Genomic DNA, 20975 nt, shown 5'->3' with positions numbered 1-20975 from the left:
TTGGCTAATACTAATGAAAGGAAGTCAGATTATACTCAATGGGCGTCTTTAGCACATGTCTCATCCCTCATACACAAACCACGTGTTCACTGAGGATCTACTAAAGGGAGCTCAGTTTTGAGCCATATTTTTTTTTATTTAATTCATTCGAGAAATGGTTATGGAGAGTCTATAAAATGCCGGCACTGCTGTCTAGGTACTTGGGACACCTAAGTGAATATCAGGCTCATAAATGCCTTGGAGGAGCTTATCGCTAGTGTGGGTGAGACATAAGCATAATAAATAGATAAATGATATGGTTCATTTGAAGGTGGGGTCAGGGAACAGGAGGAGAAGGGCAGAGTAAGAGAGATTTTGAGCCCAGCAGGAGGCAGGTGACGCGCACAGTTGGCAGTCAGGGCTCATCTCGTTGGAAAGGTGAACTCTGAGCAAAGACTTTAGGGAGGAGAGAGTTCGCCAAGCAGATGGGCGGAGAGCGTTCCAGCAAGAAATGCTGGCATGTTCCGGGCACCGGGGAGGCTGGTGTGGCTGGATTCATCCATGCTCTTCAGATGCACATGCCCCACCTGCCTTGCTCCCAGGCCTCCCACGGCCGAGCAGGTGCAAGCGTGTCCCCGTCTTCCACTTCCTCTTTCTCCTGGGCTCAGCCAGAGGTCTTCGGCAGGCAGCATCTCAGGTGGAGCCGGGAGGCAGGTGTGGACATTTGCAGAATTGCACATGGGGAGCTGGGTAGAGTACGGAGAGGGAGCAAACCCCAGCCTGCTGGTTCTCCCCTCTCTTTCATGGACACAGGGTTTGTGGCAGTGGGGGATTTGACACGCACCCATAGGTAACGTCATGAATTCCTCCCTTGCAGGGTTATGGCTGAGAATGGTGGACAACTATGTGCTGGGGGCATTGGGGCAGACCTGACATGCCTGCTCAGTGGGGTCAGTCAGGCGTGGTGGGGTGGCAAATGCACAGCTCACAGATGCCTCTGCTCCTCTCTGCCCGTCATGTATCCAGGCAGACGTCCGAGATCTGCCATCACACGCTTGGTATGGATGCCAATTCAGACTGCTGGGAGTGATGGCCTGGAGAAGGTTCCCCAGGGAGGGGTGATTACCATTGACCTGTGTGACCTTGGGGAGAGATGAGAGCTCCCACCCCTAGGAGTCCAGCTGTCTTCTAACTTCCTAGTGTTCAGGATGCTTGGCTCCAGCATGGCTATGGGCTGAAGTGACAGGGCACAGCTTACATGGGTTTTTACTCTCACTGTCCCCTAGGAAGCACTGCCCACCCGGAGTTCCCCTTTAGGGGGTAACAGGGCTGATTTTTCCCTGGGGAAACATACCTCCCTCACTCTGGCCCATTATAGCACAGTGGGGCCTGTCCCATTCCCAGCTTTGGCACTAGGATTGGAACTCTGGATTTCTGCACTTCTTAGCCAGCATTTCTCCTGTGGCCCCTCTGCAGGGGTCCTTGGCCCCTGGGGCCTGGGTTTAGGGTGAGGTGCAGCCCAGTGAGGAGAGGAGGGAAAGGGAGGGGCTCTGTATTCACTGCTCAGAGCAGATGGTGCTGGCTCGCACAGCCGCTCCGCGAACCATGAGGTCCCCACAGAACCATCAGAGAAGCAAGCCAGCTTGCTGGGCCTCCCGCGTTGCCCTGTTGCCATGGCAACGCCCCAGTGCAGCACCAGGAATAGATGGTTTTGGAAGTGGGGGTAGTGTCTTATAAAAATATTAGCAGGTTGTGGGGGAGGGGATTTTTCCTGAGGGATTCTCTGAGTGGGTACAGGGTGTGGGGCTGCTCCTCCAGTGCAGGGAGGGCCCCCAGTGCAGGCCTGCTCCCTGCATTGCCGGCCTATCCCCCCAGTGCATGGCTGTCTCTCCACTGCACGGCTGTCCCCTTCTACCCTGTCTTGCTAGTGAGTGGCTGTTCCTTTCATTCTTGAGATGAATGACACTGCTGGGAATGAAGGGGAAGGGGGAGGGAGCTGCGAAGTACAGAGCGTGTAGGGAGTGTAATCAAGACCTATTCATCCCGGAGTCGTGGAGGCCAGGGCCCATCTCTGAGCCACATGCCCTGCCACCATTAAAGGGAAAGCACAGGGCTTGGGGTCACATGGGGCTGGGTCCTGATCCTGGCTCTCCATCTCTTGCTGAGCAAGCCCCTTAATCTCTCAAAGGCTCAGATGCTGTATCGGGCAGGGATCAAGCAGAGACGCAGAACCAGGAGGAGATATGCATTCAGAGATCTATTGCAAGGGGTTGCTACACAGCTGTGGGCTTTGGCTCAGTAAGTCTGGAACGCATAGGGCAGGCCATCAGGAAAGGCAGACGGGAATTCTCGGGTAGAGGCTGAAGCTGCTGTCCAGAGATGGAATTTTGTTCTCCATCAGGAAGGCCTCACTTCTGCTTTTAAGGCCCTTCAGTGGGCTGAATCAGGCCCACCCAGGTTATCTAGGATGATCTTATTTACTTGAAGTCAACTGATTATGGCCTCTAATCACATCTATAAAATCCCTTCCCACCAACACCCAGATTAGTGTTTGGTTGAGTAGCTGGGGACTGTAGTCAAGTTGACGTGTAAAAGACCATGACACGTGGCTCCTCTGTAGAATGGGGCTAGTGGGTTTTTGGGAAGCTTACTATGAGATTTATGTGAAGAACTCATTTGAGCCTAATACTAGCAATAACGGCAAAAGCAATAACCGCAGCTCACCCTTGTGGAATGCTCACTATGTGCCAGGCATGGTCTGGGCACCTCTTTCATCCTCACAATGAGCCTATGTGGCAGGTACCATTCTGATCCTCATGTGCCAAAGAGGAAACTGAGGCAAGTTCCTCAAGCTAACTCTAAGCTCTTGCAAGACCCAGTGGAGTCAAGAAGCCAAAGAAAACAATATTTTATACTAGGTGCTCTGCTGGACACACTAGGTATGGGAGTGTCGGGAGAGGATTAAATTCAGTCTGATCAGAGGGAAGAAATACTCTTCCTTCATGTGTTCTCTCATCCTCCCCTCCTTCCCCAAACAGGTGGCAGGCCCCCCAGTACATGCTTTACCTGTCCTCTCATCTAGCCCTCAGTGCCCCCTATACAGTGGACATCATTATGCTCGTGTGATCGATGAAGACACAGAGACCAGGCTGTGGGTACGGGAGGGAGTCAAACCAAGGTCTGCGTAACTCCTAGGCTCATGCACTCTTGGATACTTCTTTGCAGGAAGTGCCTGGTTTGGCCCCAGGGCTCGTGAACTCAAGCTCCGAGCCTTGGTTCTGGGATAATTTCCTTACAGATGTGTGTGTTGGCCATTCTTTAGTTCTATTCTCTGCCCACCCCCTTCCCTGCTTTGTGCCTCAGGATGCTGAACCTATGGACTGTATTATCGAGTCTTCCTCTGGCTTCCAATTGGAGTTGGTCAGTGGGAGATACTGGTAGGAGATGGGAGGGTGGGAAGAGAGAGCTTGAGCTATAGATTAACCCTGACCTCTCCCTGCCTTGCTGTGGAGTGCTAATGGTTCATCTCTGTCTGGTCTCTGGCGACACACCTTTCCTCCCTCCCCCCAAACCCTTTCAGGCCCCAGAGTGGAAAAGGCTTCCCACAGTTCCTAGACCCTGGGTGCTTTACCATCCCTTCCCGGTTCCCCTCGCACTGTCCTCATTTCCATTAATAGTCCCTTCATTAAACTCTCTCCATGGAAATCCTTTGGGCATTCCATCTGATACCTGCTGGAGCTCTGGCTGACCAGTAGGCCTGGAAACTACTAGGCGGGAACCCAGCTAGCATGTTGGAAAGTGTCTACAGGAATTGAGGCAGGGGATGAGCAGGGCCACTCCAACCTCTAACAACAGGACAAGATGCTTTGTGAGCCTGATAGGATCAGCCGGGTCTGGCCCCACTTGATGTGTAAGGGAGAGAGCAGGGTGCCAACATCATCCCAGTTTGCCTGGGACTTTCCTAGTTTTAAAATTGAATGTCCCTCATTCTTGGATCCCCAAGTCTCAGACAGAAAAGGACAGATGGTCACCCTAGAGTGAAATCACTTTGCTGTTGCTGTGCAGGATGTTTACTGGCTGTGCCACTCAGGGGAGATGCCCAAACTCATCACCGGGAGCCCTGGTCCAGGCTCCACGGAGGAGATGAGAGTGACTTACCCGTAGAGACAGAAGCCCAGGGGGAAAGGGGCAGCTGGCAGGCCCTCTCCGTCCCTGCCTCACCTGCAGAGATCTAGTCAAGAAGTGTCACTTCCCCCAGGCATTCTCTTTAAAGCCTTGGCTGGGTCTAATTGCTCAGCAGATTGCACCCCCAGGGCCCGGCACAATTAACGAGTGTTTAATAATAATTAAAATACAATGAGATAAGCTGCCTCCTCCTCTGCACCTCTCACTGTAAGGTCTGTGTTCCTCTAGGCATGTTAGTTGCTGTAATGACAATGTCAGTTCACAAGCCACCTCTTCTTAAAGTCCTGACGGAAGAATGAGCAGAAGTTTGTGTTGAATCAGTGATGCCAGGCAGGGGATGGGGGCTACCCTTCCCACCTTTGAACCTGTTGCTCCCTTTGCCCAGGCATCCCTCGCCACACTGATGATAAACCTAGTGCCTACACTCACTGGCTCAGCACAGGACCCCCTTGAGAGCTCACTCCAGGCCAGGTGTCCTCCAGGAGTGGGGCAGGCAATGCTGAACCAAACCAGCAGTGCAGAGTAGTAGCTCCAGGGTCCACCCTCTGTCTGTCACCCTCCCATTGTCCATGAGTGAGTAAACTGTTCCTGTGGCCCACATCCTGAGGCCTAGAGAGGACTTTGAGACACTTGTGAAACTCTTGTCCCACCCATCAGTGCCATCTCAAGTCTCAGAAGGGAGCCAGTGATCACTGTCTGCTCTGAATCAAATCAGAGCCTCTCTAATCACAGTCAGTGACAGCACTAGTGTCCGCCTTCTCTGGTCGATGACAACTCCCCCACCAGGATACTGTTGTCCTAAGCCAATGAGAAGCCATGAATAGGTTCTGGGCAGAGCAAGGCCATGTCTGAAGTCTTTGCCATGGACTCTGCAAGACCCTGAAATGCCTGACCCAGCCTCCAACATGTGCCTCCTGGCTCTCTGCTTTCCAGCTGTGGTCGTCTTCTCTTGGCATCTTCAGGATACCAGTTGTTCTCCTGACTTAGGGTGTACGTCCTGCTCCTTGGTCTGCATGGAATGACCCCTCCTGGGGCCTGGTCAACTCTTTCTCATCCTTCGGGTCTCAGAGAGAGCTTCCTTGACCACAACCCCTCCTACTTGCTCAATGTAAATTCTGTTTTCCTCTTGTACTTTCTCATAATGCCCTGAACTTCTCCTTCATAGCACTTATGAAAACTTGTAAGAAGACCTTAACCAAATAACTGGACAAATAAATATGCCTTCCCCTACTCCAAGAGCAGAATCTAAGACTTACTGTCATTGTCATGTCTTTGGTGCTTAGAATCAGAGTATCTATCACACAATAGGCACTCAGTAAATGTTTGTGGACTTAAACAAATAAGTTAATGAAGAAAGCATGACTTCCTCTTGGAAGAGAAAAACAAGTATTTTGGGAAGTATCCTCTATGGAAAAAGCATTTTCCTCTTTCCTGCTCCATCTACCCCTGAACTTCTTCTATAGCAAACACTTCTATGGCACTTACTATGTGCCAGGCACTGTTCTAAGTGCTTTACACACATCATCTCATTTAATCATCACAACTCTATGTGGTGGATACTATTATTATCCCCAGTTGACACAGGAAGAAACTAGGGCACAGAAAGCTTAAATAATCTTGAATAAACTGAGAAGCTGCAGAGATAGCCCAAGTGGGAGAAGACAGTAGGTAGTTTCTTCAGCTCTTCAATTCACTGGCCATAAAAATGGAGAGAAGGGGTAGGTTCTTCCAGTCTGTAGACAGAGTCAAATATCTATCAAACCTTGTCTGGGTATCTGACTTCTTCAGGAGTTCAGACGTCTTCCTAGACACCAACCTACTGATGGTTTCTTGTTTCAATCATTGGATTGCAAACCTCACATGCTTGCTTTTGGTAGATGTATATCAATATAAGCCCTAAGTTTCTTTGATTTTTTTTCTTAATTGAAATTTTATTGAAACCGGAGACCACAAGATTCATCTAAGAGTTAATGAGAATACCTTTTAACAAGAGCTTTCATAATGAAGCTGTTCACACAAGTGCTTTGAGAATGCAAAGCACTGGGTTAGCCAGTCATCAGCTTTAGTTTTGAAAGAAAGATGAGAGACTCAGCAAATATTTGCCTAATAGTGTACATAACATTTAAACTTAAGCTACACTGGCTTTGTATTTTTTCATCATAAAATTTTGAAGGAAAACGATATACATCTTAGAATTCTATACCCAGCAAAACTAACAATTGTATATGACAATATAGAATAAAACCACTTTCAGACAAAATGAGTCCCAGATCTTACAACAATGGCAGTAGGTCTCTTGGTAATGGCAGTTCTCAAAATTTTCTTCCAATTCACTCTTCTCCAAATCCAGACTAACTGCTTGGTACATGTCAGTCACCTTGGATCTTTTTTCACTATCTCATCCGTTTCATCTCGTTTCCTCTATCCCAGTCCCACTATGTACTTCTATTGCTTTGTAGACGCATCTCCTCTAGGAGCTTTCTGCAAAATGATTGTATGCGAGGTAAATTTCTGGAGACCTTTTTTCTGTATAAAAATGTCTGTTTTACCATCATATTTGCTTAGTTGTTTGAATGGGAATAGAATTTTGGTTTGGAAATTATTTTCCTTCAAATTCTTAAAAGTATTGCTCTAGAATTCTCTCTTCTAGCACTGCTCTTGGGAACTCTAAAGATATTCTGATATCTGATCCTGTGTGTGTGAGTCTATTTTCCTCTGGAAGTGTATAATCTTTTCATCTCTATTGTTCTGTAATTTCACCATGCTGTGTAGGGTTTGGCATGCACGGAACTTGCTAAGCCCTTCCGGTCTAGAAAGTCATGAAATTTCATTTCTGGGAAAACATTTTTAAAAACTTATTAATGATTTCTTCTCTGGTTTTCCTTTCTGGAACCCCTATTATTCACATGCTGTATCTCCTAGGATGGTCTTTTAATATCCTCATATTTCATCTTCTATCATTCATCTCTGTTCTATGTTTACTTTCTGGAGATTTCCTCAAGGGTTTTTTTCACAGCCCTTCGATTGAGTTTTTTCATGTCTGCATTTGTTCTCAAATTCCAGAAGTTCTCTTTTTGTTCTCTAACATATTTTCTCCTAAAAAAAATAGCATCCAGTTTCATGTCATGGTTGCAGTGTCTGAGGATATTAATAACTTTTTTTTTTGATGTTTCTTCCAGCTTGGTCTCAATTATTTCAACTTTGTTTTTTCCGTCTTGTTTTGGTCTCTGCTTTTTATGTTAGACATTTTGCTCATATTTCCAGTAATCTTTGGTTGTCTACTTACGTTTAAGATGGGGAGCAATGGAGCTGATGGGGTCTCTGAGCCCTTGCTGACTGTGAACTTCAATGGACAGTGATCCAGCAGGGCCTATTTTTGGAGGCATCCCTGCCATTGGTCAGAGTTTCTGGAGAGTATTCTTCCCAATTCCTGCCTGAAGGATTAAAGTTGGCCTACCAGTGCTTAGGAGCTACAAAGGGAAAAGAGCTGGACCGTTTCACCATTCAGCATGCGTATAACCATTTAATGCCTTGTTCTAACAGATATTCTGCCTCTAAGTGTTCAGGTGTCCTCTAGGCTACAGATTCTCTGTTTTATTCACTCCAGTGAATAGATTCCAGTCTTCTACCAGGGTTGGGGAGGGGAAGCCAAGAAGGGGTTTGAGGTGAGAGAGGGTTTCCAGGACTAACTGCTTCTAAATAGCTGCCATTGAATCCTCCTTATTTCAGCCTCCCCTCTCACCCTCCACCTCTAGAAGTACCTGGTGCCATCAATTCCTGAGCCTTTTGAAGATTCTGTGCTGTACATCTGGGTGGCTCTTGGCTTTCCTCACTGTCTGGTTAGTATTTGACTTTCTCAGGGAGGCTGAGATAAGTACTACTATCTCGTCTGCTTTCCGGTTACTGCAATTTGTTGCTTTCCACTATTCTTCTCATGTTCCTGTTCTTCTAGATTTAGAGCTTAAAAATTCCTTTTCCTGTAGTTTTTGTGGAGACTCAGGAGGGAATGAAATCAGGTATGTTTGTGCAATATGCCATCTTTAGGAGACACAGGACGTTTCAGATAAAAAGATCCTCAGAACACACTTTTCTTGCCCTGTCTCTGCCCATAGCCAGATGTCCTGCTCCCTTCCCTTCTCTAGGCCTCTGAGTATCTTCTTTTAACCTTCTCTTTGTTCAGATGAAATGATTAACACTGGGGAACTCTGTGCTGTTCTCACAAACCCCTGCTGATATGGGTTGTGGCCCTGGATGGGAACCAAGACCATGGAGGCTGGGGGAGGAAGGGAAGGGCCATGTGAGGGGTTTTTAAAATGTGGGAAAAAGAGAAGACAGCAGGAACTGTCTGTGCCTGAGTGTTGAAGTTGTCCTGGCGTGCTAAAGCCGGTGGTACGATGTCAGCACATGACGAGGAAAGCTTTCTAAATAAGGCCTCCTAATGAGGCTAAGTTCAGTGGTGGCCAAGCTGAAAGACCTGGGGCTCAGCAAGGCCAGCCCCTCCATGTCCTGATGGGGAGACTGGGGCCTGCAGGGGGCAGCATGTTCCTCCAATGCACCTGACAATGCTAAGGGGCTGTGTGGGTGGAGACCTCCAGGAAGCTGACCATGAGACAATGATAGGATTGCATGAGGTTTATTGGGGGACAACGTCTGTGACAGATAAAACCATGAGGAAGCAGGATTGGGCAGTGAAAATCTTCACAAGTAGATCTGACAAAGTTTCTGTCAGCCCAACCAAGAGCTCCAGAGCAAAGATGGCTTCTTAGAGGAGTTGTGTTGGACAGACGTGGCCAGGCCATAGTACCCCCACATTGCTCAGTCATTGGCTGTTGGGGGAGAGTGTTGCCTCAGATCAAAAGTGAGATGGATCCTAAAAGCACCAACAGCTGGAAGCTGCCAGGGGCAGCACTATTTGCAGCAGAATGGTGAGCTCTTTCTTGAAGGGAGAACCAGGATACATCTCCATGGCTCATGGGCGTGGGGGAGAGAAGAGGCACCAGGAGCTAGCCTCACAATCCTCACCTCCCTGATTACCTGAGCAGGAGGCAGACTTCCCAAAGCCCTGCATGTTCCTTTTCAGGACTGAGACAGCATCATGCAAAGGCTTAAGGACCTTTCAACATGGTGAGGGGGATATTCCTGCTTATCTGATTGATGATCCTACTTCACATTGCTGGTATTTCCCCTCAGACAGACCATTGCCCAAGTTCAAGACAGCTTTCATGGAGGTCTTGGAAATACTAGCCAAGAAAAGATTTTCTAGCAGGCCTGCCAAGGAAATGAGGCAGGGTCTGGGAGGGAAAGGGCCTCAAGGGATAAATGATCCTTGTAATAATTTCCAGTGGCAAAACGTACTGTGTGCCAGGAAGCTTACATCTATATATATCTCTCTATATCTATGTCTATCTGTCTATTTATATCTCTACCTGTCATCTCCATTTTACATATATATCATCTCCACAATTCTCACAATAATAATAATACCCTCTCCCCACTGTTTTAAAGACAAGGAAACTGAGAGTCAGATAGATGAATTAATATGTGCTGAGCTGATTCTTGCAGGATAAGCAAGAGGCATGTGAAGCGAAGGGGTTGGGTGGGGCTGTCTGGGTGAAGGGAACAGTGTGAATGAAGATGTGGAATCCAGACCAGCATGGTGCGTGGAGGAGTCATCAGCAAGTTGAGTGTTGCTGGAGACAGAGGGCGAGGCAGGAAGGGGAAGGGTCTGGAGAGTCAGCAGGACCCTGTCATGGGTTCTTTGTAGACTCTAGAGGCTTGGACTTGGTGACATCTATAGCTGATACTGGCCTTGCCACACAGCACTTTATTTCAGCACAGCAGTGCTGGATAGCTCCACACGTTTCCACATCAGCCTCAGATAAGGCGACCCTCTGCTTTTCTGAAGCCAGAGAAGGCTGCTCAGCCATGTGAAGGCACAAACTTGCACAGAGGAGTCAGCATCTCCGAGGAGCAACCTCAAACAATGGGGATGACATCAGGTGGGCAAAGGTGCCATCCCCTGAGACCTCTATGACCATTCTGAGGCATGTTCTACGTGGTTTCTTGGGGGTCTGCTCTGGGTCTGAGTCTCAGTTGCCCACAGCTTTAAGCAGCCTTAAAGCACCTTTTGTTTGCTGGCTTTTCTCTTTCCCTGTCTCACTCTCTCCACCCTCCTCACTGTGATTCCTGGGATAGCCTCTCAAATAACCTCCTTGGTCCAAGTGCTTGGCCCAAGTTCTGCTTTGGGGAATTGGAGAGCCTGACCTAAGACAACATCACTACCTACACTTTCCAAGTTTTCTAAGGCCAGCCACCCCAACTGGGAACAACAGCTGACCCAGGCAGGTAAACTAAGAGCCATTGCTCGGGGACCCCACTGCAGGCATTGTGGGCATCACGTTGCTGGGAAGAAACCTAGACCAGCCTGGGCATCACCACAGTAGAGTTGGGGTGAATTTTCAGGATGACACGCTGAGGCAGAAATTACAATGGCTGACCTGGAGCTCACACATGGACCGAGCACAGTTTCCACTTCTTTTTCTGCTGGACCTTTTGCCTGAGTAAGCCTCCAACACACCTGGATGATTCTGAAATCAGAAGGCAGCCCCTGGAGAGACACAGAACTTTATTCTGCTCTGACAGGTTGTACTTGAACGCACATTCTAGTGGTGTCACCCACGTCACCTCCTTGTACAAACCTGGGAGTGAGTCTTATGCCCACTAAGCACAGAGGACGATTGTTCAGTCACCGACCCCAGCTGTTTCTTTCACTCATCGTAAGAGGCATTGAGTTACTGGATGGCCAGTGCTCTCGGTCCTGGGGGAGTTCACAGTCTTTCTGGGGCACAGTGTCTGCTCTGGCTCTGTCTTGGATGGATTCTCCATGAATGCCCATCCCCATCCCTTTGGGTGGTTCTTCTTACAACAGGGATCAAAAAATGAAATAACCATCAGGGCCAGTTTTCAGGGATGCAAGCCTTGAGGCCCAACCCAAACAGACCCTAGAAAGGAGACACTGGCCTCTTGAATCTATCTCATGAGCCCTTTGCAGTTTTCAGAAAGTCCTACTGTTCTCTGCTCTTGTAGGTGAGGTGCAGCCCCTCCTTCTGAAAGGCCAGGGGTTCCTCAGGCCTGGAAGATGATGAAAATGGCAGACGCAGCCAGTGGGCACCAAAACCTCCTAGGACCCGTGGAAAGATGAGGCGGCTTCTCAGCTGGCACACCCAAGGCCCATCATAACCTAGCGGTGTGCCAGGAACATTCGCTCTTTCCTCAAATTTCTCAAGGAAGTCAGGGCAGTGTCTTATCCTTGGCGCCCATCTGGCCACTAGATGGCGAAGGTGGAAACACAGGATTTTTTTTTTTTTAAACTTCTGAATGTAAGCAGAGAAGCAGCAGGACCCTTGATATTTATAATTTTGCTTTTTTCTCAATATGCAGGCAATGCAAGTGTGTGGGCTTCCAATCCCTGCCCCTCATCATGGTGCTGGTATCTGGCCCAGGTCACAGGAGAACAGGGAGAATTATTCTTTCAATAACCTTATGAGGCAGGCATAGAGGAAGGGCCCCGCCGGGTACCTGGCCCATGGCGAAAGTTCATCCTTATCTCCAGCTGGAGAGATGAGTCCACCCCTCCCTGGAATGGCAAGGCTGGGCTGGCCAAGGCTGAGAATGAACTAGCCTGCTATGAGAACTTAATACTGCTCAACTTAATGGAGGACTTTTCTGGACCCTCTAGATCAGTGGTTCTCAACTGGGGCCGGTTTAGCCCCCAAGGGATGTTTCACCAAGTTTGGAGACATTTTTGGTTGCCGCAGCTCCTGGGGCGAGGAGTCAGGGGATGCTTCTGGTAACAAGTGAGCAGGGGTCAAGGATGCTGCTAAGTATCTCACACTGCACAGGACAGACCCTCCTACCCCCGCAAAAAGAATGATCTAAAATGTCAATAATGCCAAATTGCAAAACCCTGCTCTCGAAGATACCCAAATTGACAAATCTAATTATAGCTACAATTTATTGAGCATCTACTGTATGTGAGGCACGTTACACACAGTATCTCAATTCCAGACACAGATGCTTGTTGTGGTTATCTGCCTTCACCATGGAGATGAGGAAACCGAGCAGAGAGGGAAAGCGAGTTCCTCCTGGTGCCCTGTCACTAAGGACCTGGGGCACAGATTCAAATTGAGGTTGGTTTGACTCCAAAGTCCAGGCTTTTGATGCCCACTCTCCTGGGCACAGGAGCCCCCAGACCTGTTTGCAAAGCTGTGGGGTGGGCTGTGTTTATGATCTGGTGGTAAGCAGCTGCCACTGGGAGATATGACAGCAGGCGGCTCCGTCCTAAAACTCAGTGTGGGGGAGGAAACTTCCCTTGGGACAGGAGAAATCACATTTTCATTTAATTATTTGCATAATTCATTCACATGGTTCAAAACGCAAAAGGCACAAAAGAGGATTCAGTGAAAATTCTCTCTCCCACTCCTGCCCCACAACTACCCCAGTCCCCAGCCACACAGGCAACCAATTTAGTCAGTTTTTCATGCGTCCTTCTAGAGATAAGACATTTTAAATTTTCTTAGAAAATTAAATTTCTTTTATAATTTTTCTACAATGAACATATATGGCTTGTTTAATGAAGATAAGCAAACAGAATCCAAGAGAATAAAATCACCCATGGTCCGACCCTCAGGAAAAAGTCAACACACATGCTTTGGTGTATAATTGTCCAGATATGTTTTCTATTTGTAAATCTATAAAGAGCTTTCTATGTATGGCTAGAAAAATAATAACTTCAGCATAATAAAAACGGTATAAAATAACTTTATAAAAATCTAAAATAACATAAAAAGACATGAAAATAGCTTTCCTAAGCAAGAGAGGAAACCCAGAAGCTGGAAAGTAAAAGAAATTTGAGTAAAAATTTTAAAATTTTGTGTAACAATAAGCACTATACAGTCAAAAGACAAATAATAGCCTGAGGAAACATTTGCGCTTTTAATATCAATTTAATAGGAAGGAGCCTTATGTAACCCACATGAAAGACAAAAGTTAGCATCTTAATATCCAAACAGCATACTTTCCTGTCCTGCTCAGGCAGGTCTCCAGCACATCAAGCTTGTTACAATTTTTCCTAAATGTTCTTTTAGGAGTTTTGTTATTCACATTAGTTTTTACACTTAAATCTACGTTTTCACATTTATTGTTTACATTTGTTCATTTAAACCTTTAGTTCACCTGGAGGTCGTGTTTGGATATGGTGTGACTTGGGGGGTTCGAGCTTTGCTCTCTTCCAGATGGGGAGCCAGTTATACCAACAATATTTACAAACTAGAGAGGCCTTTTCCCACCGAACTGAAATGCAGCCTTCATCACAGGGCAAATTCTCCACGGCACGGAAGTCAGCACCACAGAATAGTGTTAAAAGAATTTAAGAAAAGGTAAAATCATGACTCTCATACAGACGTCAAGATGAAACATTAAATATTTTATTTAACTAAATGAGAAAACTGGTGAGGTGGTACAATCAGTTCAAAGGAGAATTCCAAGAACACTCACATTTATAGATCAGAAATATTGAAATGAATGTGCAAACAGAGCTGAGTTTGTTTTTTGGTGGGCGGGGGGAGTCGAGGGTTCATTTGCATTTCACAACAAGAATCATTTTGCACTGTCATCAGATTGTCTACAGTTTACAGAGTTGTCAAATAGCTCCCACAAATCAGAATCAAACTCAGAAGGAGGTGCTATAGACACATCCTTCCATAGTTTTCCATTGAAGCATAAATTTCCCCTACTGTCTCTCCACTTTTCTTCTTTTAGTGAGGAAGATTGGCCCTGAGCTAACATCTGCTGCCAATCTTCCTCTTTTTGCTTAAGGAAGATAATCCCTGAGCTAATATCCATCCCAATCTGCCTCTATTTTGTATGTGGGTTGCTGCCACAACATGTCCGCCGATGAGCAGTGTAGGTCTGTGCCTGGCGATCGAACCCTGGCTGCCAAAGTGGAGTGCAAGGCCATGGGGTCAGCCCCTTTCCCCACTTCCAACCAAAGTTAATCTTAAAATTATTCTTGATCACAGAGTAAGGCTGGTCTCATGAGTTTGGGCCTGATTACGTACATAAGCGCACCAGGAATGTTAACTTACCCCACAATCCTCAAGCTTGCTTTGCTGTAAGTTCACATAAGGTGTCTCAGATCAGACTTTTAACAAATGAGTCCTCTAGAAGTTTGAAGAGTGTAAAGAAGTTTGGAGAACAAGAACACCCTGAACACTGCTGCTTTAGGACAAAACTCTTTTCCTTGCAAAACAGAAGCCTGTGCATCATTGTATTTCTCTGAAACTATTGCTCCCAAGTATAGTCTCAACCACTTACATTAATTATGTTAATCACATTAATGATTTTAAAAAAGTCGTTAACTGTTTTACAGAGAGGCCTAGGGGATAGTAACTAAGAGCTGTGGTCACACACCAGCATTTTAGCTGACTGCCAGAGCTCGTGAATACACATCCACAGCCTCCTCCAGCCACACGCATTCCTTACACAACTTCTCAGTGGCAAAAATGAAAATATTCTTTACAGACCCAAAGATATAGCCTCTCTGTAGCATATCAAAATAAGAAGTGAAATCACATGAGCTTAAAATCACGCTTAGTCCATGTTTCATGATTCTATTTTACTTGGAAATTATCTAGGCGTCCAGTGAATATCATTAGTTAATTTAATATCAGTTCAAGGTTTTAAGTTATCTAAAGATCTTAGAAATCATCAAATGGACAAGCTACAAAACATGATGTTGAAATAAATACAAGTTCATCATCATAATGATTCAATTTAGTCAAATGCAAATTTAGATTTTTATGATCTTAAACACGTAGGAATAGTGTTAGCCCCCTTGGTCAGTAAACCTATATCAGTTTAAGAAGAACATACTCGAGTAGAATAAAAATATGTTCTTTTATTATACTTAACACTGGTAAATGAAAGAAGATATAACACTAAATCAGAAGATACAGCTTTGTTTTTGAACTAAAAATATTAATGTAATCTTATTTGCCAAAGATTTACTTAAATGAGGTAAACCTGAATTCTTAAAATATTCCTGAATTGACTTTTTAAAAATAGCTTTAGATATACATATCATTAAATTCAATTTTAAGTGTCTAATTCAATGTTTTTTGGTATATTTATAGTTGTTCAAAAATCACCACAATCTGATTTTAGAACATTTCCATCACCCCTAAAAGCAGTCATGCCCATCAGCCTAGGCAACCACTCATCTATTTTGTCTCCATTGATTTGCCTGTTACGGACAGTTCATATCAATGGAGACGTGTCGTATCTTGTCTTTTGTGTCTGGCTTCCTTTATTTAGCACAATTCTTTTTAGGTTCACCAACTTGTAGCATGGGTCAATACTTCATTCCATTTTAATACTTAATGGCATTCCATTGTTTGGCTATGCCACATTTTGTATCGTGTATTCATTGGTTGGTGGATATCTGGATTGTTTCAGCTTTTGGGCTATTGTGAATAAGGCTGCTATGAACATTCATGCAAAAGTTTCAGTGTGGCCTTATATTTTCACATCTTTTAGGTAGATACCTAGGAGTAGAATTGTTGAGTCATAGGTAACTGTATTTAAGATTTTGAAACTGTCACCATTTCACATTCCCACTAACAAAGGATGAGCAGTCCAATATCTCCATGTTATTGTCTGCCATTTTCATTATAGCTATTCTGGTGGGTATGAAGTTCTAACTCTGTGGCTTTGATCTGCATTTCCCTAATGACTAATGATTTTGAGCATATTTTCCTGTGCTTATTGACCATGTGTATTTATGCTTTGGAGAAATATCTAAGTCCTTTGCCCATGTTTACCTGGGTTGTCTTTTTATTGCTGAGTTGTAAGAGTTATTTATATATTCTGGATACAAGTCCCTTATCAGACATACGGTTTGCAAATATTTTCTCCCAGTCTATGGGTTTTCTTTTCACCTTCTCAGCTGGCTTTTTAAAGACGACTTTTTCTATTTAGCACATTTAAAGTATTAAATTACAATTGCCTAATTTTTCCAGAACAGTTAGGTATATTCTATTTGTGTGAGTGCTTATCTATGTCTGTGAGCCAGTTAGGAAAGAGCTCATTTACTTTAAGGGATGTTGTAATCTAGTTTATTAATACTATGTGGACATATGAAAACATTCACTTACATAATCACAGGTAAAGGACTTTCTAAATTATCGACACATAAACATATAGACAGACAGCAAGCTTATAACTTCAATTCTGCAATTCCAGCTGTGGGTCAGGGGTAAAGACAGACACATAAAAGCTCACCAGTCCAGATATCAAAGAGATGTTCTCCTTCCTGGTGGCCATGTAATTACTAATGAACTGAGGTCAAAATAGACAAACAAAAAGACAAATAAACCAGATTCTCTGTCTTCTCTTATCCAACAGAGAGTAGATCTCTATAAACCATTGATCAATTTACAGAGATTATCCAATGGCGAGATCATAAAACCAAATTCCCAATCTTTGCCGCCACTAGTAAGAAATGACTTAAAGGCCACAAATGAACCAAAAAGCAAAACACAAAGTTAGGAGGGAGAAAAATTAAAATTAGAAAAACAGAGTCCAGCCACGTTTGATTACTGCTTTGGATTTACCTCTCTGAGCCGAGAAAGACACAGCTGGGCTTAAGCAGCCCGCAAGGTGCACTTCTCTGGCGATGAAATTTAGCCCACTGTTGGGGGCATCCATTGGGCTTCCCAGTGAAAGATTTCCAAAACTGTTATAATTTTCAAAAAAAAGTTAAAATCACGACATTCATAAAAATAAACACAAGTTAACATTTGCATCGAATTAATCAATAAAGAAACTGGTGAGGCGTTCCAACCTGTTCAGAGGAGAACCCGAAGTACAGACATCTTTATAGATCAAGAATGTTGAAATGAGTGAAACGAATGTGTAAAAGAAAGGTGCAAAGGCTTTTTTGCAAGCCAGGGGCTGGAGGGAGAGGAGGGTTGAATGATTTTTCAGGGTTATCAGTTATCTACAATTTACAGTGTTCTAAAATAGCCGCAAGGTATGTTTACATTTGTGGGAAAATCAAATGACAGCCACCGTGGAGCACCTGGAACTCAACACCACTGTCCTGGCTTCCTCCTACCTACTGTCTCTTCTCAGTCTCCCTCACTGCATCCTCTTCCTTCACCCAGTCTCAGGCCAGAGAAAGCGTGTGCTATAGACAGGGCATCGTTGTCCACTGAAGCACAAATTTTCTCTACAGTGGAGGAACTAGATAGATCCCTGTGTCTGTTCCTTTGACAATACCGTGCCGTTTTCTTACAGTGGCTTTATGATAAGTCAATATCTGGCATGGTAAATGCTCTATGAGTCATAGTTTTCATAATTTACACATTCATTTCTTCATAAAAATTTTGAAGTAATTTGATTAAATTTCAAAATTATCCATTGGAATTCTGGTTGAAAATACATTATATTCATACATTTACATTATATTACATTCATATATTTATATCAATGAGTTTAATTTTTTCAAAATTACATATAACTTAAAATAATTGTATTGTAAATTATATAATTAAAAAAATATATTTTGTCCCCCTTCTAGGGACACAGTATGTGTTGTCATTTGGTCTTGTCATTTGTTCAGGTCTTGTTTTATATTCTTCAATTAGATTTTGCAGTATTTTTCCAGACAGATCTTGGACCATTTTTGGCAAATTTATTTCTAGATATCTTAGATTTATTGCTATTGTGAATGGGATTTTATTCCATTTTCATTTCTAGCTTTTTATTGTTAATACAGAGAAAATCTAGTTTTGGATATATATCTGATATTTCTCACCATAAGAAATTGTTAGGTCTAAAAATATTTAATTTTTTTCTTTTTTACCTAAGTCTCTAGGGTTTTCTTGATTTATAGGTATGCAATTATAGCATCTGCAAAAGATTTGTTTCTTTTTCAAATATTTGTTCTGAGCACTTACTTTTTATATGTCATGCTTGTTAATATCTCCAAAAATATTGAATAATAGTTTTTGGTAGATAGTCTTTATAACGTATGATAGCAAATACCCTACATGGGAAAAGATTAAGGGCAGTTTCATTAAAACCCAGAACTAGAAGTAGTTTTGATTTTTTCATTTAACCCTATTTTCTACATAATTTTTATTAGGAATTACTGCTGATTTGTGTGAAATGCCAATTTGGTAGCCATTGGTATAGTCTCTTCTACCTCCTCTATCAAGTATAATTCACTTCATTACCAGCTTAGAATTCCGGATGTTGAATTCTCTCTGTATTCTTGCATAGAAACTAACTTGGTTGTTGTCTATTGATGTTGCTGTTGGGTTCCATGGAAACAGGTTCTAAGATGGAAATTTATGTGCAGTAACAACTTGGAAGGAGTGAAGGAAGCAGGACTGGACAGAAGGTGAACTGCTAACCCCACAGGGACTCTGGACCTGGATGGATCATCAGAGCGTCTTGGACTGAGGCAAGGTGGCTGGGCCTCTGTGCCCCTGCTTCCATCAGGAGGAAGGTATAACCTTGGAGCTTGGTGAGGTGCCCTCTTCAGTCAAGGCGGGTGCCCAGAGAGGGACTCAGCTGAGAGCTGTCAGCCACCCACGCTCCCATCAGTTGGAGTAATTGGGTCAATAAAAGGGGTGGGGCATGATCTGTGTGGTACGCAATTATCTACTACAACTGATATTTTGATATGCTTCCTAGGTTCCATGATTTGTGTTTATATTCATAATACAACCTATAGTTTTAGTTCTATTTTAATTAGATTTTGATATTAAGGTTATACTAGATATGGAAAATTAAAAGAGGAGATTTGACCTGTTTCTGGTATTTCAAGTCCTCACAGAGCTCACATAGGAGGGTGAGTATGAACAGAGGACCAAGGAGCAGACCCTGGGCCTCCGACACTTAAAGGCTGGGCGAGGGAAGAGACGCAGGGAAGGAGACTGAGACGAGGCAGGCGAGGAGGAAGAAACCAGGAGAGTGGTGTTGAGTTCCGGATGCTCCACCGTGACTTTCATTTGATTTTCCCACGTAAGACGCGTATTATGGGGGAATCTTTCTTCTCCACCCTGGGTGTTTTCTTCTAGGTGGCAAGAGTTCAATGAAGGTTAACTCTTGGCTTTGTCACACCTCTTCCTTCTGCATCAGGGGGAGAGAGTAACGTGACTAGCTGGCAAATTTGGGAAGAATAAACTGGGCATGCTCAGCTCGTCCCTTGTTTTCCTCCCCTGGGTACCAGCCTGGCAAGAGAGAACACCTTTCTCCTCTGCTCCTTGGGGCCAGGTGGGCCCCTCACTTTTATGATGGAGTGGGTGTGCTTGCTTAACTCGGTGGCTCGCTCAGCAAGACCTTTGGGCTCTCTCAGTTTACAACCTCCAGCTTCGCCTTTATCAGTGATAAAGCTCATACTTTGGAGCTCCATCTGCTACTCCCTCATATGTTCTCTGAATGTGTTCCGAAGCCCGTGGGGAATGGAGGGCGGGGCGTTTATTAGGTTCCCTCTAAAATGTAGTTTGCTTTTTATACTCTTACAATGAAAGTTGCACTTCAAGCTTTTGTGATAATGTGATGTGATAATGTGATGCAGATCACTTTAGACTCCAGATTGCTCTTAGCAAACTAATATGTCTGACATTATATTCTCTGAACAATGGATATAAACTCAATTCGAATACTAAAACTATCTAGATTTAGTTTGCGTATGTGTGGAGTTAAGGTTTATATACATACACGATTAAATATCATCCTTGCACCAGTACTGATTTATGTACTATAATTAACCCAATTCCAGCAACACTTAACTGGCTTAAGTACAGTCAGTCCTTTTACACCACTCTTCCCTGCTTTGGAGAAAGCTCTCTGGGGAACACTGTCCAAGGTCATAACTGAACTTGTCTTGCCTTCATATGTGAACAGCCAGAATTGAAAGCACCATCTAATTTTGCAAAAGAACCCCATATCAGGAAAGTATAAATTTAAACTCATTTATTAAAAAACAAAACAAATGCTCAACTCTCAGATTGGGCTAAAAAAAACCCCCAGCTACATGTTGCTTATAAGAAACTCACATAAACTTGTTTGTCCTATCTTTTTTATTATTTTTTAAGATTTTTATTTTTTCCTTTTTCTCCCCAAAGCCCCCTGGTACATAGTTGTATATTCTTCATCGTGGGTCCTTCTAGTTGTGGCATGTGGGACACCGCCCCAGCGTGGTCCGATGAGCAGTGCCATGTCCGCGCCCAGGATCCGAACCAACAAAACACTGGGCCGCCTGCAGCGGAGCGCGCGAACTTAACCACTCAGCCACGGGGCCAGCCCCTGTCCTTCTATCTTTAACCTTCTGTTTTTGTTTCAGGGCAGTGCAAACAAAAAGGAAGATGGCGTGGAGATATTGATTTCAGACGTAGTATGAAATGGAATGAAGGGCTATTTTATATTGATAAATGATCCAACTCAATGGAGAGAAAAGATCCACAATAAAAGTTCTAAAAGTACTTGATTATGCATATATATGTGACTCTCTGCCTTTCCCCCAATCCTGCTGGAATTGTTACCGAACCTAAAGTGAGTTCACTCACCCGTTGTGCAGCAAGCCAATCTCTGACACCAGGTGTGGTGGAAGAAAGTAGGAATTTTATTTTTGCACAGCGCTGAGCAAGGAGGGCGGGCAGCTAACGCTGAAATCCCAAACTCCCTGAAAAGCTTAAAGGAAGGGTTTTTATTTGGGGTTTTAGGTGGGGGAGGGGGAGCAT

The 20975-nt window shown here is 44.3% G+C and overlaps 1 long non-coding RNA gene across 1 annotated transcript; it reads left to right on the top strand.

Annotated features, from left to right (window-relative positions):
- Positions 1-18531: 18531 nt before the first annotated feature.
- Positions 18532-20717, top strand: LOC102150945 (uncharacterized). The gene is made up of 3 exons (XR_290868.4): positions 18532-18736; positions 19058-19254; positions 20579-20717. It is a non-coding gene; the product is annotated as an uncharacterized lncRNA (long non-coding RNA).
- Positions 20718-20975: the final 258 nt, after the last annotated feature.

The sequence above is a fragment of the Equus caballus genome, chromosome 9 (genome assembly GCF_041296265.1).
Source record: "Equus caballus isolate H_3958 breed thoroughbred chromosome 9, TB-T2T, whole genome shotgun sequence".
In the NCBI taxonomy this organism is placed as follows: domain Eukaryota; kingdom Metazoa; phylum Chordata; class Mammalia; order Perissodactyla; family Equidae; genus Equus; species Equus caballus.
The sequence above is the reverse complement of the archived record's forward strand: the minus strand, read 5'-3'. Positions and strand labels throughout refer to the sequence as shown.